At 37.8% G+C, this 19622-nt stretch overlaps 1 long non-coding RNA gene across 2 annotated transcripts in view; it reads right to left on the reverse strand.

Annotated features, from left to right (window-relative positions):
• Positions 1 to 9372: 9372 nt before the first annotated feature.
• LOC145723060 (uncharacterized) overlaps positions 9373 to 19622 on the reverse strand; it is a 36911-nt gene continuing 26661 nt past the window's right edge. Inside the window, exons 1-3 of one of the 2 annotated variants that reach the window (XR_014147811.1) lie at positions 16676 to 19049; positions 12646 to 12677; positions 9373 to 11422 (exon numbers count right to left, since the gene is read on the reverse strand). This is a non-coding gene — a long non-coding RNA (uncharacterized LOC145723060). Of the gene's footprint in view, positions 11423 to 12645; positions 12678 to 16675; positions 19050 to 19622 lie in introns of those variants that run through there. The other variant, XR_014147810.1, reaches the window with a different exon arrangement.

The following is a 19622-nucleotide window of genomic DNA, read 5'->3' on the forward strand; positions in this document are numbered from 1 at the left end:
TTTTGTTTGGCGAATCATTTGAAGGGGGTTTTCTAATGCCTCAGTAATCAGGAGTGCTTGCTGTCTCCTTGCCCCCTCCTCTAGGTACCACCCTGCATGTAACAGGCTGTGAGCTTGGTGTTCTGACGTTGTATACAAGGCAAAGCCATCGTTTTAAACTTTTCGCTCCAAACTGATAGGTAAACTCTGAAAACCAGGAAAAACGCTTGTAACTCTTCGAGTGACCACCTTTTAGGAACATCTCCCCAGTTTTTCATTAGATTTGCTTCCTGATAATACTAGGACTAATAAAATTTATTCACGATGAAAAGAAACTTAGAAATAATTACAAAAGTATTTTGTGTTTACATAAACACCTGGTGACTGAATTTAGTTTAGGAATCTACTTGGCTGGCTATTTGAGTGGAAATGAGAAAAGTGCCTGGAGGTGATTTCGTATAAAGAGTACAGAGAGTTCCTCCCAAAAGAATTCATACAGCCCATTCCTAAAATGTATTTTTTTTTTAATTTATTTATTTGAGAGAGAGACAGAGCACAAGCAGGGGAAGGGGCAGAGGGAGAGGGAGAGAGAGAGACAAGCAGACTCCCTGCTGAGCGGGGAGCCCAATGCAGGGCTCCATCCCAGGACCCCGAGATCATGACCTGAGCTGAAGTCAGACGCTTTACTGACTGAGCCACCCAGGTGTCCCTAAAATATAAAGTATTCTAATACACAGCTTCGTCTGTGAAAATTTTAGAATTTGCTAGAAAATGCAGTTTTGTAATGGCAAAACTTACAGCTTAATGAGTTAATTCCCACTTCGTCCAGCTAAATGAATAACTCCCATTTAGTCCAGCTCTCTTACAGTCAACGGTAAAATGGGAGTGGAAATTGGACAACTAGTTGCATAGCAGTCAGAAACAAAGCACTGGAGAAAGCAGTGGATTCTGGTCCTCACCGCAGCCACTCGGCACCGCACTGGCATTCTAACTTGAGTAGCATAGACATAAGGAATGTACTTCGTTTGCATTTGGATTTTTTTCTCCAGGTGACTTCTGAATAAAAAACATAAAAGTATAATGTCAAACTTTTCAGGTTATTCAAAGTATATGTATTTGTTTTAGTTTTATTCACTACCAGTATGAAGTATAGTTACTTTTTATACTTTTTATAGCACTTATTCACTCTTATTTCTTTATTTTATTGTACTTTACTAAAATATGCTTTTTATGTTCAAAAATGTGTGTGTGTATATGTACCTATATATTCCGTAATCCACCTCCCTACTCCATCTCCAGAGTTGAGGAGGAAATGCATTTTTATTCTCCATATGACTCTCAAGGCAGTCTTCTGCGATTGTCAGTAGCTATAGAATCACCTAGAAGACTTTGGTCAATGAAGGTGAAGAGGTGTCAAGCAGCTAAAAAAAAACAGAGAACAGCTTATAAGCACTCCCAATACCTCTCCCAGAGGTCAAATCAATTACTAAAGACTTGGGTGAAAGTAGAAAGGAGTGTAATTTTGCTCCAAGCTGAAGACACATCTGATCCAAAGTTTATGGCTTTCACCTTCTCAGGAGTGACTATAGGAATATTAACTGACATTATTCCTCATCTAATCTTATCTTAAAAAGTAAAAACTCCTAGAGAATGTATTATGTGAGAAAATATAGTATATTTGGGTGACCAGGGATTCTTAAGTAATTATTTAAGCAGAAGATTATTTTCTCTTCTAGGATGGCTAAAGTGTTTTTGTAATAATCAAATATTAAAACTTTTTAAAAATAGTCTTCATTTACACAGTTAAAATGGAAGATGATTTTGTTTTCCTTTATTTTAAAAACATAGCACCATAATTCCTTTGGGGAAAAGCAATTTAGGTTAGAAGGTAAGACCCTGAGGCCTTAGGTTAGCTCATAGGTTCTTAAACTTGCCTACATTAGTTGGGATCACCTGGGGAACTTTTTAAAAATGCTGATTCCCTCCCTACTCACACCCTCCTCCCCATCAGGGCTGTAATCTTCATTCCACATCTGACTCAATTCTATACGAAACAGCATCAATATGTGCCCAGGAACTTTTAAGTTAGCTTAGATTTAAAAGTTTAAAATGCGTCATTTTCTGGGAGATGGACTTTAGGAGATTAATTACACTATTGCAGAAAAAAATGAGCACAGTGTTTAATGTTATTTATGCCTAATTGCTTGTCTGACACCAGTGTCTTTCTAGTCATGTGCTCATGTAACCTTCCCTTCTAATGCTGAATCTTAATGTTAATGTCCTAAAAAAAAAAAAAAGGTGAAGAGGCAATTAATGCTAAAAAAAATTCTAAATTATATAGAAGTATAAGTAGTAAAGAAAATGTTAGTTCTTACTGTTAGCATCCATGCAGGCCACACTTTGGTAGTGGAAAAGCCATATCAACTATGCTGTAACCATACAACTCCAAGTATACACAGTTTACTTTATAGAAAATAACATAAGCTGAGCAATTTTTGCCATAAAACCATATACATATTCCCTTAAGGTGTAATATTATTTTCTGATAGAATTTTTAGGGTGTATGTAATATTATGCCATCCCATGAAAGAATGGTCAATGTTTTTAATAATTCTCTATCTCTAACATTATTGATGAAAAACAGTGATTTGTGTACAAGAATTAGGATATACCTTTTGTCATTTGCCACCCCACACCATTTACAATAATCTATAAATTTCATCATTCTATACCTAAGAATAGAATAAATTCTACACCATTCTATGTTACATCTGTTCACCTGACTTACAGCTTCAAGTTGAGAAGTTGGTGCTATTGCTACCTAGTAATGAGAGATACACTGGATTTTCATTTACTGAAGTTCTGTTTTTGGCAACCAACTGTCCTTCTGACCTTTGTCCCTGAATCCTATAACTGTTAGGGTTCCTAGGTTCAAGAAAGAAAAAATCAATTCTGTCTAATTTAAGCAGAAATGGATGTTACTGGAAGGATGGAGGATATTAAGAATTGTTAGGAAAACTGGATATCAGGCTCCCGAATCAGGCAGAAACCAAGCAGACAGGCAGAAGAGCATCAGGCAAGGTCATTCTGCAAAACCAGTCTGGTCAGAAAGCCACCACTAGCTCCACTGCCCTAACAACTGTCCACTGCTGCTGTCACTGGGAATTACTGGAGAAACCACTGGATACCATTGTAGTCACTCCTGTGCATTGCAACTGCCACTATATTCTAAACTGTCCCTCCATCTTCATATTGAGTACTTTGGAGTCAATGTCCCCAGCAGAAGCATTCAATCTGCTGAGCTAATATCACCTACTCATATGCCTTAAAGGCCAGGGGTAGAGGGAAGGAAACTTTGTCCTCCTTTGGCTTCTATAATGGGAGCTGGGGCTCTGGATCCAACCAAGATTTTAGGAATCGAATATTTCTTAAAATACAAAAGGGGGTTGGAAGATGGACAGCCAAAAAAGGAGGAAGCATCTTTGTACCATATTTCCCAAGGACTACACATGTGAACAGAATCATAATTCTATCATAATGGAGGTTGACATAGAGGGGAGCATCCATTCCATGATAATAAATTTGTAGAATCAATTTCAAATATGAAGAACAGACAAAATTACCATTAGTTAATTTTGGATGACTGACTCTGGGATTAGGTACAAGTTTTGTGTTACTATTTTGATAACTGTGGCCAACATAGGTCATGAAAGCAAATACCAGGAGCCTTAGACACAAGCAATAAACACAGTTACCAACATGGTATGGGTACCATTTAATGGGTAAAAGATTTGGTGGCTGAAAATTGGACAGTATTTCTGATGAATAGTGTTAACTACACAACATATCAATATTTGTGTGATGCAAGTAAAGCAGTGGTTAGATGAAATTTTGTAGTTTAAAGTGATTATATTATAAAATAAGTAAGATTTGAAATCATATCTTTAAGAGTCCATGTTAGGAATCCAGCAAAATATGAGCAAATGAAAACAAAAGCAAGTAGAACAAAGAAAATAAAGAAGATAAGAGAAGACTATAAAATAGAAAAATCATTAATTAAAAAAACTACAAGTTGGTTCCCTGAAAATATCCATCAATGTAATTCATCTTTTTAACAGAACATAAAATAAGACAAAACCATCTCAATAGCTGCAGAAAGTATTTTACAAAAGTCAATACTTATTCATGATTTTTTCAAAATCATTCAGAATATTAGTGATATTAATAAATGGAACTAACAAATAACAAAGGAAATACATAATAAGCATTTGAAAAAGTGCTTCACATCATAAGTTACTGAGAAAATTCAAGTTAAAATCACAATGAGAAGGGTGCCTAGGTGGCTCAGTCGTTAAGCGTCTGCCTTCGGCTCAGGTCATGATCCCAGGGTCCTGGGATCGAGCCCCGCATCGGGCTCCCTGCTTGGCAGGGAGCCTGCTTCTCCCTCTCCCACTCCCCCTGCTTGTGTTCCCTCTCTCACTGTGTCTCTCTCTGTCGAATAAATAAATAAAATCTTTAAAAAAACACACACACAATGAGATAGCACTACGCGTTCATTGGAATAACCAAAATTTAAAAGACTGAACATATTAAATGTTGACAAGGATATAGAGAAACTGGAACTCTCATACACTGTGGTGAGAATGCAAAAAGATGGCATCACTGCAGAAAAGAGTTTGGCAGTTTCATGTCAAATGAAACACATCCTTACCACATGACCCGGCAATCCCATTCCTATGTATCTACTGGGAGAAATGAAAACATATATCCACACAAAGACATGTACTTAATGTTCATAGCAGCTTTATTCATAATAGTCTAGCACTGGGAACAACTCAATTGTCCATCAATAAAAGAAGGGATACACTGGTATTTTATACAAAGGTACACTACTGAGCAATAAAAGGTATGAGTTACTGATACGTGAAACAACATGTGAATCTCAAAAACATTTTACTTAACAAAAGAGCCAGGCAAAAAAGAGTTTTTAAAAAGGTGAAAACAAATCCAAGGTGAAGAAATCAGAAGAGTGGTTTCCTTGGAATTTGAGAGGGTTCATTAACCAGGAAGAGGAATTCGAGAACTTTTTTGTAAAGAATATGTTCTAGATCTTGTTATGGGTACAGCTCATGGGTATATTATTTTTTCAGACCTCGTTGAATTGTGTCTTTATGATTTTATATTTCAATTTATATGGATTTTACCTCAAAAAGAAAACTTAGCAAATATTAAACTCTAATTAGTAGGTTTGCTTTGCAGCTTATCAATTCTGAAATGCTCTTCTGTGTACTCTAGGCTTCAGCAAGCGAATAAATATATTGAACATAACTGGAAGAAGTTTTCTCACTTACACACACACACATATACATGTATGTTTTCTATCCACTGAGAAGGCATAGGAGCAAAGACACCAATACCAATGGCATGCCTACTTTCCAGGTCTTAGTTCCTAAATTTATTCTCCACTAAATGGAACCAGGATTCCCAGGAGAAAGAGATGATACCAGTGCTAAGACATGCAAAGTAAAAGATGTCTGGAACATCATGTTGTGACAGAAAGTGAGGAAGTAAAGAATAAGGGAACATATCAAATGAACACGGGAGTCAGCTCAAAAAGACTCATACTGGCCGAATCTGGGGCAATTTGACCACCAAAATAAATACTGATAGTAACAGATTATAACCTAGTGAGTAAAATAAGAATCCATGACTCCATACTGACATAAATACATAAATGAATAAAAAAATAAATGCAAAAAAAGGAAATGCACTTTTTATGGTAGAATGCAGACCAATAAATGAAGAAAGGGGGATGGAGTTAGAAAACCATGAGCCGACATCCAATCTAGTAGATAAAAGTTTGATGAACAGGCTATTTACATAGTCTCTCCACAAGCTACCTATTAATTAGGAAGGGAAAATAGTGAATTTACCATGGAGGAACCTGGTAGACATCACTTTACTCAAGTGATCAGAGCTAATATCACTAATATTAATGTGGTCTGGATCATGTGCCCTGATATGATTCAGTGAGAAGGCTAAAATAACACTTCAGTGAAATTCCAGATAAAAATGCATAACCTGAAACTAATAATGATGAAACATCATATAAACTCAAGTTGAGGAATATTCTATGAAATAACTAATCTATAACCCTTCAAAAATTTAAGACCAGACACATTAAGTATGGCTGATGATCTGTTCCAAATTAAAAGATACCAAAGAGACATAAAAAATAAATGTAATCCATGCTCCTGGTTTGGATCCTGAATTGGGAAAAAAATAAGGAAATGTCCTCATTTTGATAACTATGTTGTCAATAGGTAAGAGAAAGTACATACTCTTAGGAAACACAGTGAATTATTTAGGGGTAAAACATGTGATCTCTTCAATTTACTTCCATATGATTCAGGAAAAAAAAAGAATAATATGCAAGTATACAGAGAGGAAGCAAATAGGACAAAAGGAAAATAATTGAATTTGGGTTATGTGGGTATTTCTAGTTCCCTGTACTATTCCTGAAACATTTCTGTAAGTTTGAAAGTGTATCAAAATAAAAAGTTATTTATAAATAAATAAATAAATAAATAAATGCCAGGAACTCACTCTTCTACCACCATACCCCACCCCCCCAGAAAAGCTGTTACACAGGAGATTAGTGAGTCAAAAAAGAATAGTACAAAATTCCAGTGTTTCTAGCTCTGGGTCTTTGTAGGGTAGTTCCTAAACTTAGGATGGAAGAAAGCTCCTCTTTTGCCCTCCTAGGAAAGGACCCTGAAGGTAATACATGCCTTCATCTCAAGTCTGGTTCTATTTTGACTGATTGCAAGAATAGGACTAAGGAAGCAAGAATCAGGCTAATTATTCTTCTGCCTTAGGAAAAAAATCTTTCATTGTTGGTGAAAGAGTTTTGATGCATTTTTTATGAATGATAAAGAAAATTTTTTCTAAAGTAGCTGGATATTTGTAAGCCTACAGCTATGCTGAAGACTCAAAATGCACACAGCAGTTTGAGCACTGTCTATCATTAACTGTGTGAGGTTTAAGCATTCTGTTTAGTGAGATCAAGATTCTTTTTGCTTGAGAAAAAAAAAGGACTGAGTTTGTTGGGAGTGGGATCCCGGGACATTTGCATCCTTTTCCTCGCCAGAACATTTTTTCTATTCATTTGTATCTTGTCGTCCACAGTCTTTATGTCATAAGGTACAGCATAGTTTTTACTCACTAATGAGCCCTGATCAGAATTCAACCCTTGTAGGTGAGATTTACACTGGAAAGGATACGTATCCTTCAGATATGCCCTCAGTAAGTCTTTGAAAAAATCCACAGTAATAAATTATCCATTCTTTTTCAAATTTGAAATATTTATTGGAAGTTACATTTCCTGTCATTCAACTAGACATAAAATGCCTAATATATAAACTTATCATCAGAACACATACTAATAGTCTTGCCATTAGCTAAGGCTAGTACTTTGTGGGATGAAAGACACTCCACTCATATGTCTATTTTCTTATTGTTGCTTAAAAAATTTTAAAGTAAAGCAGCTAATTCTCATTGGAATAAAAATTTGTATTGGACATCTTATAATTATATTATTCTTTATTATCTCTCTGATCTTTGGTTTCTTCATTTGTAAAATGGAAATTAGAAATATTAAATGAAATAACATAAAGTGCTTAGTACAATGACTGGCACATAATAAATGCTCAATAGATGGATCCATATATATATATATATATATATAATTTTATATTCAAGTTAAGACTACTATATTGAACATGTGTTTATTAGCTCTGAGATCAAGAAACTAGAGATCTCAGAAAAATTTTAGCCAATACACAGCAAAAACATATTGGGAGATAGAACCCCAGGCTAGTGGCATGCAGAGAGGTTGGTGAAAAACGGGCTAGTTTCCACCACCAGCCCCTTCAGAAACCCAGCAAAGCACAGGATTTGGAAGCATTTGATACAGAGGAAGGCAGAAAATTACAGAGAATAAAACAGTTGTGGGGAGGGGTGAAGGAGGGATACAGAAGATAGGTTGACAGTCTATGTTCAGCACCTTCAATTTCCCTTTTCCACTTCCACACACTGAATACAAGTGGTCAGGTACCTTATCCCCAGGGACAGAAAGGCTTAGGTATAAAGGTTTTGTCACTGATAATATTGAATAGTGGAGATAAAATCACTGGAATATGAGGCACATAGTAGAGTAAGGATGAGGTACATAATTGAAAATAAGAGTAATTACTAAACCACTCTAAACATGACAGACTGATCCCAAGACCTGCCCCACCTTACACAGATGATTAGAAACCAATGGGCAGGCCGCATGTAGAAGAGTGGAGAATTTTTTTCTGGAGAAATTAAAAGATTCCAGAGATTGACCTCCTTGCATGGATATTTGAGGCCTGAGTGACTCTGACCATCATTCAGACCAATTTCACAAGAGTGAGAATTACTCACTGAAAGCACCAGAGATCACAGAGCTTCCAATCAAAATTTAAGGGCCTTGCTGTTAAATAGGAATGGTCATCAGGGATCAGGAAACATGTGCGGAAAGTCTCCAGAATGTAAGAGAGAGGCCAAGTAAGCAAACCAAGAAAAGAGATCCAGAGAGAGAGAGAATGCATGAAATGCAAGAACATTTCAAAATTAAAACCAAGCTGCAAATTAATGTATCAGGGAGACAGTAGTTTTTGCATCAATAAAAATGGATGTCACTTAGAAGGAAGAACTAAAATAACATAGTTGAAACAAAAATTTCTACAGAAGCCTGGAAGTAAACAAAATGTCAAGAAGAAGGAAAATACGAGAGAAGAGCTAAGAATTAACAGCACCAAATCAAGAGCTCAAATGACTAATTACTATGAGTTTCATTAAAGAGCATAGAAGGAAAGTCATGGGTATAAAAATATTTTTTAAAAGCAGACTTTTCCAAAACTAAAAGATGTGCATTTCCAGGTTAAAAGAACCCCAAAATGTACCAGCACAATTATTTTTTTATATATCCAAAACAAGGCATATTATCATGACATTTCAGAATACCATGTTAAAAAGACAACCCTAAACAATTAATAATAATAATAATAATAATTTTAAAAATAAGTCACATCCAAAGAGTAAGAATCAGAATTACATCAAGCTTTTCAACAGCAGCACCTGATGATTCGGAAAGAAAGTAATTTTCAACCTAGAATTTTTTCATTCAAGGATAAGAGTAGAATAAAGATATTTTTATATATGCAAAGATTCATAAAATTATCCTTTCTTTCTTAAGCATTGTTGGAAAGGAACGCAGAATGGAAAAAAATAATTCTACACAGGCATTCGTGCCAGAGTTTGACAAATAAACTGTTTCCTTATAACTTAAATATTAGCTTATCTGGGATAGTAAGGGAGAAAGAGGAACAATCTATAAATGATGAATCAAGACAAAATTTTAAGCATAGTATTTAAAATTACAAGGTAACCAATACAGAAAATAAAAAGTAACAGAATTATATTGAAAGGAAAAGGGGAGTAGTATAAGTGAGATAAATTTTTATTTATCAGAGAAAGTTCATATAATGTTTGAAATCGATACTCAAAAGTTGTTTCATAAACATATCTTCATATGCCTATAGTTGGAGTTTGGATCTATAATGACATGCCTGAAGAAAATGCCCATTCCTATCTTCCCATGGAAGCCAAGTCCTAAGAGATGAGCAAATCAAGAGAGATTTTTAAAATTCCAGTGAGTTGTCAGAAAGTGTCCGTTAGGCACCATGACTTAAGTATTAGGAACACGTTGTGGTTCCAGGGGCAGCAGAAACCTGCACTTGAAGTGGGTCACAAGGATCCCTGGCTGCCAAAGCTGGTGAATTCATCTCGAGCAGGGTATGAAGAGAATACAGTCTACCCATTGGCTGTACCGATTGGTAAGAAACTAGAATAAATATTGAGAAAATGCCAACACTTAGAGTCTATGACACTAAATATGGTTCAGCTCTAACCCATGGGTAGGCCCAGTGGAGCATCAGTAGGATTATCTCAGCTGTCTCTTTCAGGGGGCACAAATCAGTAGCTGGAGCAAAGGATAGCGGAGACTCTGATCTTGAATATACGGGTCATTTCCACCCACACTGGAGCCAAATCTCTTTTGGAAAATCTGAGAGACACAAGAAGTAGGGTGTGCTGAGAGCCTACCAGTCATTTTGATGAAGCTATTCATTCACTGGAAGTAGATACAAACTGCTAAAGCAAGTCTTCCTTCCAATTCGAAAGACCTAACGGGAATTTTTATATCTGAGATCTAAGATTATCACTCACCATATTCCTGAAAGCAGTTCTCTCAACAGTCCCTGATGGAATTGTGAGAATTCTCTGGACCCCAAGTTGGATGACAACTATAGAAAGCTCTTTGTGATTATCAGCTAAACCACAGATGTCTGCAGAAACATGGCTTTTTTCTGAGTGACATACCCTGCAAACACCAAGCTTTGTGAGTGAGAGGCGTCTCAGTGGGACAGCTGCAGTAAGGGGCTTCAGATAGCACATCACGGTGTACTTTTTCAGATTATGTTATACACACACCCCACTCACATCAACCTGTAACATCTGCATGAGTCAGAGGAAAAAGACAACGCTACAATCTAATATAAAAGATAAAACATGATAGGGCATGAAATATGAGGTATATAATTTGTGATTCGAAAGTCTGAGTTCTGTTTGTCCTGCAAGGGTACAAATATTTGCAAGTTCTTAAACCAAGGCTCCTGTGGAGAGATCTATTGTGAATATAATGGATTATTCTTCTCTAATTATCATCCCTTGGGTCTGTAGTAACCTGTGAGGAGCAGGAGATCTTGTGACATGCTCCATTTTGAAAGCCAAGTTTGTCTCTGGTTGTACTGTGATACAACCAACTCTTCCGTCTTGTTTGTAGATGATGTTCATTTTGCCCTTGTCCTGTTCCCAGTTTAAACATTGACCTTTAAGGGAAAGTGTGCTTTATGCTTACTCTTTGTTTCTCTCCCTCGCCCTCCTTCCCTTCTACTCTTCCTGACCTCTGAATGTTGATCTCTGATCCCTCTGCTGAAAGGACCCTTCCCTTCCAGTCTCCAACCCTTTCCCCCTCTATGTGGCCACATTGTATAACCGTTTCAGAATCTGGCTGCAGTATTTAACAAGGTGGTACAACCAAACTTAGTCGCTTAAAATAACAATAGCAATTATCTCACAGTTTCTGTGGGTCAGGAGTCTAGGCATGGCTTAACTCCCAGGGCTTACCTCAACTGGAAAGGATCTTTTTTAAAGAGTCAATTCTTCATAGCTGCTGGACTGAGGCCTTGGTTCCTCGTGAGCTGTTGGCCAGAAGGCCTCCCTTGGTTCTTACTATGTGTACCTCTCCAGAGGGCATCTCACAAACTTGCAGCTTGCTTTGCGAAAGTGAAACAAGCTATAAAGCAAGAGAGAGAGTGCTAGTAAAATGGAATTCACTCTTTTGTAATCAGATCATAGAAGTAATAGCCAATTAATTTTGCTGTGTTCATCTCATCAGATGCAAGTCACTAGACCCATTCAAGGAGAAGGGATTATCCAAGGGTGTAAATACCCAGAGGTGAGGATCACTGGAAGCCATTTCAGAGATAACCAACCAAGCATGCTTGGAGTAGGGGGGAGGGCAAGTATTTGCAAAGATTGGAGGAGAGAGAGAGGGTTGGGAGCTATGTCAGAGCTGCCTACCACCCTGGCTGTATGGCTTGCCCATTCCAGATCCACATCTATCCTTTCTGTTTCCTTTGATTCACCCTAGACTCTCACTGTGTCTTTACCATGAGGTTCTATATTCACTGAACCCTTGGTTTTAACCATTTTAGCCCTGATTGTCTAATTTTCTGTCCTGCCCAATACCTAACACATATATATTGGTTTATGCATAGATTATAAAGCATTTACCTGTAAGGAACTGAGTTTCAGAAAGAGATATAACCAAAAGGCAGAAAAGCAGTGGTCAGAGAAGTAGAAATGCCCAGATAGTGCAGGATCATAGCAATGAGTTGTTTTAAGCATTTGGTGGTCAGCCTTGTGTCTTCTACTCAAAACTGGACTCACCAAATCACCATGCTTGATCTAGGGTATTATTAGCAAACTGCAGTGCTTTATCATTGGGTTCTTTTGTAAGTTTAACAAACTTGATATAGTTGATGTTCGATTACTATAATAATCACAGAGAGTTGTAAATTTTAAATAGAAAAATATCACATTTACCTTGACTATAACCATAAAAACTGAATTAATATCAGTCCTCTTTGCTTGTTAAGTCAGGTTCTCACAGTGGTTGCTATGGTTGTGTTTGATGGCTTTCATTGACTGCATAACAATTAGAAACATTTTCCTGAGAACTCATTTTTCTGGTAACCAGGGACTGAAGCAAATTAAGGTCCAGCCACCTTTTGTACTTTGATCTGCCATTTCTTCCACAATCCCAGTCACAGCTACATACAAAATCAATCAGCAGAAAATGCTTATTTATGTCATCTATGGCTTTCCAACAAATAGCTTATGAAAACACCTTTCATATGAATAATGACTAGAAGTGAAAAGTGGACTGATTCCCAGTAATTACAGCCTGGTGTTGCTTTAATCGCCAGTAAGTGGTCTATCGTTAAGAAACCTTACCTGTCCAGAGCAGGTCAGGACACAAATTGTGACTAAAATGAGGAGACAAATGGGAAAAAGAAGAGAGAGTTATTTTACTCCACCTTGTGTATTTCCCCCTGCACCACACAACACTGTATTACATTTGTGTGTCTTTTCATTTAAATAAAGGTATTTAAGTGACGGCTGATAAACGGTGCGTTTGTATTCCAGGAACACTCTCTCATAGCTTTGGATTATATACAGATGAAAAATAGCCCATATGGCTTTTGAACAAAATGAATGGCTGCAAGGCCTGAAAAATGCTAGTGGAAAGGTTGGCATACTGAAAGGTTAATTAAAATTTGCCTCTGCAGGATGGATACTTTTATTTATAGAACCTTCAGCTGATTTTCAGCAGCCATGTTTTCTTCTAATTAAAATAATATGAACAGCTAATAGCAATCAGCTTAAAGAACTGAATATTTTAGAGAAGGGATGATTCATAGGCTTTTCAATAACCATTTTACAGTAGGTGTCTCCACTAAAGAGCACATAAAACATTTGTATTCAGCCATTGTCTGGTTCAAATGTCAGTAAATATTAAGTTGGAAAAAATGAGGGGTGAATTATTTAAAGTGGCCTAAAATAAGTCATTGATATTATCATGTAAATTTGATATTTCCCTAAAGGTTCGGGAATCATTCTCTTATAACTTATAAATTCTGAGAAAGTGGGCCATTAGAAGCATTATTTTAAAAAATAGGAATTTCCTTATACATTCACATAGATAACAAATTGGTAAATAAAATATTTAACAGAAGCAAAAGCTTGTCATGGGAACATTATGTACACATTCAGACAGATACAAAGATGATAGATGATAGATAGATGAGAGATAGATAAAGATATCTAAGATAGATACAATAAGAATCATTTCATCATAGTAACTTCTGTAGGATTCAGCATCCTTTTACCCAAGTCATTGAGAATGACTAAAGAAACAGATTAAAATCTGAAGTGAAAGATGGAAAACATGAATAAATAACTATATATAAGAGAAGTAAAGGCTTTTAAAAAAAAAAGAAGAAGAAGAAGAAGAAAAGGAACCTATTCGAAATGTACACATCCCGGGTAAGTATACACTCCCACGGTGACAGAAACAACCTGTCCATCCCACTACTCCTCACCCTATTTCTCTTTTCCACATCGTCCTCAAAAACAAAACTCTTGAATTTCAGCTGGGCACATCACCTGTTAGAATCAAGACTCCACATTCCCACCTTCTGCAAAGCTAAAGAGGACCAATGGTTTGGCCCTGGCCAGTGGAATGTAAGGAGCAGTGGTATCTGAATGTCCTGTGAAGTTCCCTACCTCGCCTTTCCCCTTTCTGCTGACTGGGACGTAGATGTCTGTGCTCCGGACAGAGCAGTCTTCTAAGGTGATGGGTGGACTTGGGAATGCAATGCTTGCAAGGTTGAGGAATAAAATAAAAGGAGCCTGGGACTCTAATATTGTGGAGGGTCAAACCACTCCTGGATCACTCTTCTTAACTTGTACTTTAAGAGAGAAAGCAATTTCTACCTTTTAAACCCACTGTTGCTTGGTTTTGCTGTCCCTTTAGGGTGAACCTAAATCCTAATTAAATACACTCTAAGATGTGGATTTATTCTAGAGAAACAAGTCAAGGCAATATCTCCACAATATAAGACACACTACCTAACTTTAAAAACCCACACATAGAGTCTCCATGGAGAAACAGGAGTGCACTAGACCAGTTATTCTCAATTCCGTTGTATATCAGAATCACCCGGAGAGCTTGTAAAAACACAGAAACCCCCAAGCCCCCCAAAATCTGATTCAGTAGGTCAGGGTGGGGCTGAGAATGTGCATTTCTAAGAGCCTCCCCCGGGTGATGCTAATGCTGCCTGCCTGCAGAACGCACACCAGGTCTCACAGCTCGGGAGCTCACCTCCACCTCTAACATATGCACATTCTGTAAGTCCCACAGCAAGACACAACTGCTCCTTGCCCTATCATCGGGACATTCTAATTTCTAAATGTCATGCAAAGCCACTTTTAACATCCTGGAATACCTTACCATTCACCTAAACTCCATACCTTCATTATTTTAAATTGACTGGAGCTTACAAAATAGCGAAATGAACGTAATACAAAAATCATGTTTTTTATTCATTATTTGTTGTAATACATTCATTTCAAGTTCCACTTCAGAAATCAGGTAAAATGTAAACAATCAAATTATCGAAAAGGGGTTTTCGGGGGGGGGGAGTGGGTAATGTAATTATCTGACCATTTCTTTCAGAATCACCTAAGGGCACTTATTAAAAATGGAGATTCTGGGCCCCATCCCACACATACTGGAATTGGAGTACCTGAAGACAGGGCCTAGAAATCTTTCATTTAACAAGTTCCCCGGGGGATTCTGATGAACCCAAATGTTTGCTAATCACTGATCTTGTTGTTGAAGTGCCATCAAAGACACTAGCTAGACTCCTGGAGGATATTTTTTCAGCATGACTGAGCTTGAAACAGACAACCAGAATGTCCTCCATAATGCTGCAGGCAAAAAGCCTGCAACCCACTTGTAGTAACCAGAGGGTGAGATAGCAAGTATTACCAAACAAAATTATCTAAATAATGGAATCCTTCCATTGAACACTGTATGTGAAAGATATTTTTGCCACCAAATTCAGGCAAGTATATGAAATCCCACCCACGTAGTCACAAAAGGCATTGTTTTATAGGAGGCCTTTGGCAGAAGACATGAGGAGAGATGTTTATATAGGGAAGAAAGCTGAGAAAGTCATATCCCTATTTTTTTCAGCATTGCACAGACCTAAGCGGTAGCAAACAGGTAACAAATAAGACATACAAATGGCCAACAGGTACATGAAAAGGTGCTTAGCATCAGTAATCAGAGAAATGCAAATCAAAACCAGAAGATAGCAGGAGGGGAAGAATGAAGGAGGGGAAATTGGAGGGGGAGACAAACCATGAGAGACGATGGACTCTGAAAAACAAACTGAGGGTTCTAGAGGGGAGGGGGGGTGGGGGGGTTGGTTAGCCTGGTGATGGGTATTAAAGAGGGCATGTTCTGCATGGAGCACTCACTGGGTGTTATATACAAACAATGAATCATGGAACACTACATCAAAAACTAATGATGTAATATATGGTGATTAACATAACAATAAAAAATTTAAAAAAAAAACACAATGAGATATCACCTCACACCTGCGAGAATGGCTATTATCAAACAGAGAAGAGTTGACAAGCACTGGAAAGGTTGTGGAGAAAAGGGAACCTATGTGCACTGTTGATGAGAATGTAAATTGGTGTGGAAAACAGTATGGAAGTTCCTCAAAAAATTAAATATAGAACTACCATATGATCCAGCAATCCCACTTCTGGGTATATATCCAAAGGAAATGAAACCATTATCTTGAAGAGATACCAGTACTCTCCTGTTCATTGCAGCATTATTCAGAATAGCCAAGATATAGGAACGACCTAAGAGACCATCAACAGACAAATGGATAAGATAATGTGATATAAAGATAGCAGAATATTATTCAGCCTTAAAAAATAAGGAAATCCTGCCACTTGCAACAACATGGATGAATCTGGAGATCATTATGTTAAGTGAAATAAGCCAGACAGAGATAGGAAACACTACATGGTATCACTTATATGTGGAATCTTTTTAAAAAATAAATAAAAAGTCAAACTCATAGAAACAGAGAGGAGAAAAGTGTTTGCCAGGTGGTTGGGGGTGGTGGGGGAGAAATAGGGAGAGGTTGGTAAAAGGGTACAAATCTCAGTTATAAAATGAATAAGGTCTGAGGATCTAATGTACAACATGGTGATAACACTACACTATATAACTAAAATTTGCTGAGAGAGTAGGACTTGAATGTTTTCACCAAAAACAAAAGTAAATATGTACGGTGATGAATGTGTTAACTAATTCATTAACTCCATAGGGGGGGATCTTTTCACAATGCATATGTGTATCAAGTCATAAAGTTGTACACTTTAAATAGCTTACAGTTTGGGGCGCCTGGGTGGCTCAGTCCGTTAAGCGTCCAACTCTTGGTTTTGGCTCAGGTCATGATCTCATGGGTCATAAGATCAAGCCCCATGTTGGGCTCCACACTCCATGGGACGTCTGCTTGAAGATTCTTCCTCTCCCTCTCCCTCTCCCCCTACTCATGCACTCTCTCTATATCAAATAAATAAAAAATCCTAAAAATAAAATAATATAAATAGCTTATAATTTTGTCCATTACACCTCAATAAAGCTGAAAAAAATTTAAAAATTAAAACATTTTTTAGAAAGAAATAATAACCAGAGCAGTCAAAAGCTGATTCTACCTCCTTAATATCCCTCCAACCCACCCACTTATACTGAGTTCCACCCTCACACCACAGTCTTGGCATCATTGTGTGCCTTTGACTCCTGCCATTGCCTTCTACCTGGCCTTCCTCTCTCAGCCTTACTCACCTCCAACCAACGCTTCACACTGCCATCAGAATGACTCTAGACACACATCAGATCATGACACTGTACCCCTTAGAATCTTTCTGGACTCCCCATGGTCATGAGGATCAAGTCCAAATCCCCTAGCATAGCGAAAGCCCCTCGTGCAGCTTCCCTTTCCTATGCCTCCAACATCATCCCTCACCAACTCCCTCCTCTCACTTGCAACACATCTAACTACTTGCAGTTCCTGACGTGTGCCCCACCCTCTCATCTCCAGGCTTTTCCCTCCGCTTGGAAAGCCCTCTCCACAAATCTCTACCCACCCACACCTTTCCTCCTTGGATAACTCCCACTCAGCTGTCAGGACTCTGTTCAGGTGTCATCCCATTCTGGAAGTCTCATCTGACACCCCACCCTGGCTGGGGTTTTCTGTCATTGTTATCTCTGAAGTCATCTTTCTTCCTTCCTTCCTTTCCTTCTTTCTCCTCTCTCTTTTCCTCCCTCTCTTCTTCCTTCTCTCCTTCCCTTGCTCTTAATATACACACTAAGTGAATAAAATTTCTATTTCTTAGCCCCAAATTATGAACTTGCAACTCCCAGTAATGGTAAACATTTCTGGATCACCATTCATCTTTGATATACTTTTCACACTCTGTTATATGATTTGAAGGACTATTGAACAGTGGTGTCCTGAGGAAAACTAAGGAACAGAGAGTTTGCCTTGGTGTTCATACCATGTAGCTTTCAGGGTCTCCCCATTTCTTTGTTTTTTAAAAGATTTATTTATTGAGAGAGAGGGAGAGACGTGCACACAAGTGGGGGGGAGGGGCAGAAGCAGAGGAAGAGAGAGAATCTCAAGCAGACTCCACACGCTGAGCATGGAGTGCGAAGTGGGGCTCAATCCCACAGCCCTGAGATCATGACCTGAGCTGAAATCAAGAGTTGGACACTTAACTGACTGAGCCACCCAGGCGCCCCAGGGTCTCCCTGTTTTTATGCCTTCACTGAACCAGAACTTTATTGTTCCCACAAGACACCTATTAACAGGACTACACACACACACACACACACACACACACACACACACGTATATATCAGTGTGCAGACATCAGGAAGCAACCAGATGAGCATGGCACATGGACCTTCGAAGAAGAGGCACTGGCAGAGAACAAGGTAAACCAGAAGATAAATGCAGAAAGAATTGCCTCGGAGGCACTACTGGACTCAATTCTATTTATGATCTCAGCAGTATTCTATTATTCAGGTACTAGTCAGCACTTCCCTGTGCCACACACCCAGCCAGCCTATTATAAACAGCCCCAGGCCAGGAAGAGATGCAGTTTACTTAATTAACTTAGATGACCCAGTGTCTCCACCTCCTGCCATCTCACCTGCTTCCACGTTTGTGTTTTGGCAAAAATCAAATCTTCAGCACCTCTCTGGCTCAGCTCTCTGATAAACATTCACTGCTGGCATCCAGTCCTCGCTCCTTTCCACACATGCATACCCTAGGTCTCAAATACTGTATCATTCGCTACCTGGCTTATCTATTTTCCCTACATTTCCATGATTTCAGATTTTTATGCCTCATACCACTATGGGTACATCAATAGGAGAAAAGTTTTCGAGCTAAGCCTTGGCAACACTGGTGTTTGAAATTTCATTTAACTTTTGGTGAAGTCGACATAATTCATGCCATATTGTGGACTCAGTGGCTCTCTAAAAGTTCCAAATTAAAAGGATCTCTTCAGATACTGACAAGTAGAAACACTGGGACTGACCAGATAAAGCCATCAGATTGAGGAACCCCATAATACTTGGGAGTGGTTCCTATTGGTTTGTAATCTCTTTACAAATTCCTCATGGATTTCCTGATCCATCTGTCATCTGGTCCACCAGGCCTCGTATGATTCTGGCAATGTCCATATGATGGTATTGATGTTACTATGGTTTTAAATTACTTTAAATGTTTGATCAATATTGATTTTGAGCTACTCTTTTATTATCAATATTAATTTGGAATTAAAAAATTCAACTTTGCATTCGTTACTGAGATTTATTTCACTGATCCTTGCATAGGAAGAATAACTTTCTCTTTCCTAATCTTATAGGGTAAAATATAAACCTACATGATGAATGGAAATATTTTTCTCATCATACTGGTCACCCTCTTAGGAACTATCATCTCTTTATAGTCTATACTTTGAAAAATCTCTTTGTTTTATAGTTCAAAGCAAATTCATCATAGATGTCAGCTTAGAGCAGAGGGCAATAAATGCCTCTTTATCCAAAGACCAGGAAAAGCATTTGTATTTGTATTTGTTTTCCATAGATCCTACATCTTTTGAGATTTCTTATTGTAATGTGGGAATTAGCATTTAGTTTTCAGAGGGCCTTACTGAAAACATTTTTTACTTTCATAGAATTCATGGGCATATGTTTGTTTTGAAATATGAAAATAACTTATACAGATGTAACAAAAATGCAGAAAAAGAACAAAAAAGAAAAATTA

The sequence above is a fragment of the Leptonychotes weddellii genome, chromosome 8, assembly GCF_054177405.1.
Source record: "Leptonychotes weddellii isolate Sample4059 chromosome 8, ASM5417740v2, whole genome shotgun sequence".
NCBI classification, from domain to species: Eukaryota; Metazoa; Chordata; class Mammalia; order Carnivora; family Phocidae; genus Leptonychotes; species Leptonychotes weddellii.